Below are 6,864 nucleotides of genomic sequence, written 5' to 3'. Positions count from 1 at the left end.
TTGTGCAAAAAATTTGCTTTACTAAGTACATCCACAGACTAAATCAGCAGCTCTTAGGAGATTGTTCTTGAGAGCTCTTTGTTCAAGAACACTTCTGTCAACAGCCCCTTGTTCAGCCACCACTCTACTCATCGTGGTAGAGAAGCCATCCCTTACTGCTTGGTTTTTCAACTTCCATATTTTCCTCCTAGGTGCATAGGTCCTCATCTTCACCACCTGCTCCTTAAGCACCATGTCACGTCAGTAATTTGAGTTCCTGCACACACTCCTCCCTCTCTATAACTTTAACATCCCTCACCAATCTCCTATCAACCTTCCTGACCAGAAAGTAGTCTGTCTGGCTACTGTTTTCCCTAGCCTCGTATGCAATCAACTTACTGTCTCTATTCCTAACATGTGTGTTGCACACAAACATGTTCATTGTATCCCCAAACTCAAGTATCCTTTCCCCTTCCACATTCGTCGTACCATATCCGCATCCCCGCATGACCATTCAAGTCCTTTACCAGAACTACAGTCTCATCATCCCTCATATCATTTAGTACATGTGTGGTAAAGACTACATATTATATAGATAGATAGATAAATAGATAGATAGAGAGACAGATAGAAGCAGGGAGTCAGATGATGAGAAGGTGTTGTGTCTGCGAGAATCGAGCAGTGCTAAACATGCTTACACACTCTTAACACTGAGGAAAGCTGATGACAGCGGCCAGTAAGGAGATGATGCAGTTAGCTGTCAGCAGTCCTCTCGTGAACAAAGATCTGGTAACCATGAGGAACACACGTGACACACCCCTGCTACACCAGATTTTAGGAAAGAGAGTTTAGAAGGAGACAAGCGACCCTAGAGAGAGGTCGAGACGGAGATTAGCCTTAGAACAGAGAGAAAGAGAGATAGCGAGACAGGGAGGTAGCTACCCTGGACTTATACTCGTTCCGTGTTTAATATTTCCAAGACAAATAAAAATAGTCCCATACTATTCTTTACCTCTCCTGTCACTACATGACATTTGGTGGGGAAGCTACTACAAGATATAAAAGCCGCTCGACCACAAGTCTAAAATATACTTCTCTACAAGTAACTACAAAGTCTTTATGACATTTGGTAGCAGCGTTTAACGATATCGAACCTCGTCTATGAATCAACATTAAATTCCTACAAAATATCAAGATTGAAAACAACCAACAACATCAGCTCCTGACAGTATTCTCTCCATCCAGCCCCCTCCGTCTCCCAAATCATTACGCTGATGCAGAGGTCAAGAGATCACTCGACGCCTTGCAAGTAGCTTAACGACAAACCAGCAAATCTGCTGACATCGTCTCCGAATTAAAAGCAAATTTCTACAAAAGCAACCGAGACTACAAGATTAGCTTCAGTTCTACATTGAATCCTACAAAATACAGCCTACAGTGCAAATAGTCTACAAGTCTACGACGAATCAGCGAACTACAGCCATCTACAATCAACTACAATTAACAACTCTACGTCGTCTGTATAATCTTCTACACGCACCTACAAGTAGCGGCAGTCTTCATCCCACAACGAATAAATCACTAGAGAAAAGGACCGAGAAAACATCGACATAGAAAAACGGAACAAACAAACGAAGAGTGAGACACGACTCATAACTCATCTTACTCACTCATCTTCACTCAAGTTACTCATCGCTACTCATTCACTCACCACAGCTACCAGCGTGGGAAGTTGTCATCATGCGTGCTTGCTGAACAGACGCCACGTCAGTCAACACACCACCTGCACCACCACTCACACCATTCCCACCACGGTAAAAATTAGTGAGTTACATAGTTACTTCATTTATACAATACACAGTGATAGACAATAAGCTTCTGCACAAACATACAAAACGTGCTGTATAGTTACAGCTTAAATACACATACTTACTTCAGTTATCTGCATAACTCAATCACTAAATAATCACCAACAATAAATATTCTACACTGTATATATTCATTCATTTATTATAACATTTATTTACTGTCAACGAGTGTTACCATTTATACCTACATAAAATACGTGTTTCATATATACTGTACAACTATACATATTATATCTACAAAGTAATAAAGAAAATATCCAATCACAGTTACTCAGTGAGCATTTAAAAGAACTGTATTAAACATTTATTAATTAAAGCTACCTAGTGGAAACAGATAAATTAACTTACGAAAAAAAAAAAAAAAAAAAAAAGGCCAACACAAATGCCGTTAGCAAGAGTGAACATCTTCAACACAATCGTTAAGACAATGATTTCCACACAGTGCTGATACACATATTACCCACGATAGGTACAGGTGAACAACAAGTCAGTGTGTATAGTTAATACTGTATATAGTATATATATTTTTTATATAAAATAACAAAATATGGGACTATATAATATCATTTTCAGTTATACCTGTGCAATATAAACTGAACTTTAAAAAAAAGTATCCCAAGGAAATTAGCCAGTAATTATGCGTACACAAGCAAAGAGAAACAATATAGAAAATCAATACATACAAAAAAAAAAAAAAAGAAAAGGAAAAGAAAGAAAGAAAGAAAAGTAAGAAGGAAAAAAGAGAAATAGAGTAAGATCACATAACAAACAAATGAAAATAAGTGTTACTACATATGCCAAAATACCACATAAACTATAAACAAAAAGCAAATTGTGTCTCCACAAACAAGTGGCATGACACATTATCACTATCATCGACCGCAGCATATGTTAGGACTGCAGTTATTACGATTATGTACTTACAAACGATATGTAACAATTATGTAACGACAAACGATTGCATTATGTTACACTAACTACAATTATGTACCTACAAACGATATGTAACAATTATGTAACGACAAACGATTGCATTATGTTACACTTTGCCAATTATGTAACAGTTGCATTAACAAGATGTAACTTTTATGTAACTTTAACTACAATTATGTACCTACAAACGATATGTAACAATTATGTAACGACAAACGATTGCATTATGTTACACTTTGCCAATTATGTAACAGTTGCATTAACAAGATGTAACTTTTATGTAACTTTAACTACAATTATGTACCTACAAACTATATGTAACAATTATGTAACGACAAAACAGTTGCATTAACAAGATGTAACTTTTATGTAACTTTAACTACAATTATAAGGCCAAGACACTTATGTAATAGTTGCATTAACAAAATATAACTACAGTTATAAGGCCAACACAATTATGCATTAACACAATATAAGTCATACAATTATAGCACAATTCTGTATTACCAGTATCATCATACAAGTTAGGTGAATCACTATTTACTATATTATATGTATACAATATTCATACAATTTACTTTTACAATATTATGTATTTCACTTAATTAGCTTATAAGTTCATTATAATGTGTATGTAGTATGTATTAATATGTTATGACTATTAAATGTCGATGGTACGCCATTTTCGCGCGACCGAGCAGTGTGGTAAAGACTACATATTATATAGATAGATAGATAAATAGATAGATAGAGAGACAGATAGAAGCAGGGAGTCAGATGATGAGAAGGTGTTGTGTCTGCGAGAATCGAGCAGTGCTAATCATGCTTACACACTCTTAACACTGAAGAAAGCTGACGACAGCGGCCAGTAAGGAGATGATGCAGTTAGCTGTCAGCAGTCCTCTCGTGAACAAAGATCTGGTAACCATGAGGAACACACGTGACACACCCCTGCTACACCAGATTTTAGGAAAGAGAGTTTAGAAGGAGACAAGCGACCCTAGAGAGGTCGAGACGGAGATTAGCCTTAGAACAGAGAGAGAGAGAGATAGCGAGACAGGGAGGTAGCTACCCGGGACTTATACTCGTTCCGTGTTTAATATTTCCAAGACAAATAAAAATAGTCCCATACTATTCTTTACCTCTCCTGTCACTACATGACATTTGGTGGGGAAGCTACTACAAGATATAAAAGCCGCTCGACCACAAGTCTAAAATATACTTCTCTACAAGTAACTACAAAGTCTTTATGACACATGTATCAAATCATCCCAGAATCTGTCTTTTCTACATTGTCCAAGCCAACCGTGGATCATATGCCGATATAAATGAAAATGTCAGCCTACTGAACATAATTTTTATTACATTAATCCCTTCATTCACCCTCATTACATTCATGACATATTCCACCCACATTTCTTTAACCAGCACACCCACACCACCGTATCAATCTGCACTTCCCTGACAAAATAGCTATTATCTTCAATCCCTCCCGATAATCACTGTGGCTGATCCACTCCTGTCCCTAACCTCCAATACACAGCCAGCATCCACCCACCTCATACTCATGGTCTCAGCTACTTCGCCCGCTCTATCCTTCAAACTACCCATATTCCAAGACGCCACTCTGATCCTCTTGGGTGATTTTGTTTCCTCAGGCTTGCACTTTTTGCAATTGTTTTTTGTTATGTCAATAAAATCAATTAAAGAGGAGAGACAGACCACAGGCCCCTCCCACCTGCACAGTCCCAAGTCCAGGCATGGTATCTGGGACCCATAGGCCACCAGCTGTGACCAGTGGCTGTGGCAGTGGTCTTGGGGCATCCTTCCAGGATAGCTACAGGGACACCCTTCACACGAGCTTTGGCACCGTAACTGCCCCGCCATTCACCCACTGATAGGACAGCCTCCTGGGCACCACACCAGGGTTCGGGCCGTTCTCAATTGGGTGGCAGAGGCAGCCTGGGATCCACAATGCCATGTACCGTCTAGCACAGATCCGAAGAGAAAAATACCTTCATGGATTACAACTAATTCAGCAGGGAAAATAAATTTATGGTGGAAATAGGTCCCTGCTGGAAATAGGCTCTTGGAAGGGAAAGTGATCCATGAGAAAAATAGGTTAACATGGAAAATAGATTAATATTTCCATGGGGAACACAGGACTGTGTGAAAAATATGGGTTCATATGGAAAAACATCAACATGAGCGAAAATAGGTCCATGTTGAAAATATATCCATCGAGGAAGTAGGTCCACTGGGGTAAACAGGTCCATGAGAAGTAAAGTTCCCTGGAGAAAAGTTCAATATGGCAGTTATCTCCATGAGGCAAAATTAGATCCAGAGGGAAACAGATCCATAAGGTAAGATAATTCAGAGACAATAGGTCATGGGGAAATATGGAGAGGTTGCATTAAGACAACTAGACAAAATTCAGAATAAAGCTGTTAGAATCATTAACAACCCTGCCATTACATATAAACTACCTCCCCTGTAAGTAAGAAGGAATGTTGCCTCCCTTGCATTATTTTACAGATATTTTTTTGGCAAATGCTCAGACGAAGTTGCATCCATGGTGCCACCTCTCCATGCCTTCCCTCGTGCTACACGGGCATCTGGTAGCGCTCATGACTGGAATGTCACTCAGCCATATTGCAGAACTTCTGCCTATCAGAATTCTTTCATTCCCCGAACTGTATCTCTCTGGAACTCGCTTCCCCAGAGTTGTTTCCCTCCAAATTTCAACCCACAACTGTTCAAGTCTAACTGTTACAGATATTTTATGAACAGAGGACACCAGTAATCTGGTGTATGGATTATTTTTTTTTACTCATTTGTTTTTCCTTCCTCCGTTCTGTTATTTATAAAAAAAAAAAAAAAAAAAATCTATCAAGGAAAGTGGGTCTGAGGGAGAAAATCTGCCAATGCATGAATGGGCCCCTGGGGGAAAACAGAAGGTTGGAGGACTGGCATATATTGGTTGTATCTGCTGGCGGTCTATGTGTTAGCTATTATTATGATTAGTATTATGATTAGGATTTTTTTTTATAATAACAGAACAGAGGAAGGAAAAACAAATGAATAAAAAAAAATCCATACACCAGATTACTGGTGTCCTCTGTTCATAAAATATCTGTAACAGTTAGACTTGAACAGCTGCGGGGTGAAGTCTGGAGGGAAACAACTCTGGGGAAGCGAGTTCCAAAGAGATGGAGTTCGGAGAATGAAAGAATTCTGATAGGCAGAAATTCTGCAATATGGCTGAGTGACATTCCAGTCATGAGCGCTACCAGATGCCCGTGTAGCACGAGGGAAGGCATGGAGAGGTGGCACCATGGATGCAACTTCGTCTGAGCATTTGCCATAAATAATATCTGTAAAATAATGCAAGGGAGACAACATTCCTTCTTACTTGTAGGGGAGGTAGATTATTTGTAATGGCAGGGTTGTTAATAATTCTAACAGCCTTGTTCTGAATTGTGTCTAGTTGTTTTAATGCAACCTCTCCACATCCATTCCACAAGGATTGGTATTATTGCTGTGATGATGATGATGATTCATTCATTCATTGCCAGACGCCATGTATCCCAAACGGGGTGGTCAAGGGCTCAGAGTTAATTGTTTTACAGGGAGGGGCACTAATCCTCCACCAACCCCACTTGACACGTAGTGAGAACGTTATGCCAACAGCATCTGGTGTTCCCAGTCGGTCACCCATCCAAGTACCAACCAGACCCAACGTTGCTTAACTTTGCTGATCGGATGGGAAGCGGTGTACTCAACGTGGTATGGCTGTTGGGCCACATATATATATATATATATATATATATATATATATATATATATAGTAATCCCTCCAATATCCGACGCAATAGATGATGATGATTGTTACTATTCTTATTTTTATTATTATTATTATTAATATTATTATTATTATTGGTATTATTTTTATCATTATTAAATGTAGTTGTAGTAGTAATAGCAGTAGTAGTAGTAGTAGTAATAATAGTAGTAGTAGTAGTAGTAGCAGTAGTGATAGTAGTAGTAGTAGTAGTAGTAATAATAGGATTGTTGTTCTTGCCGC

The 6,864-nt window shown here is 38.7% G+C and overlaps 1 non-coding gene across 1 annotated transcript; it reads right to left on the bottom strand.

The window, feature by feature from the left end:
• Window positions 1-6,461: 6,461 nt before the first annotated feature.
• On the bottom strand, window positions 6,462-6,580 carry LOC145416183 (5S ribosomal RNA). Its single transcript, XR_013900227.1, has one exon. It is a non-coding gene; the product is annotated as a 5S ribosomal RNA (ribosomal RNA).
• Window positions 6,581-6,864: the final 284 nt, after the last annotated feature.

Source organism: Coenobita brevimanus, chromosome 104, assembly GCF_032717465.1.
Source record: "Coenobita brevimanus isolate Jiangsu-jjx chromosome 104, ASM3271746v2, whole genome shotgun sequence".
Taxonomy (NCBI): Eukaryota; Metazoa; Arthropoda; class Malacostraca; order Decapoda; family Coenobitidae; genus Coenobita; species Coenobita brevimanus.
Note: the sequence above shows the minus strand (reverse complement) of the source record. Positions and strands in the feature narration are given on the sequence as shown.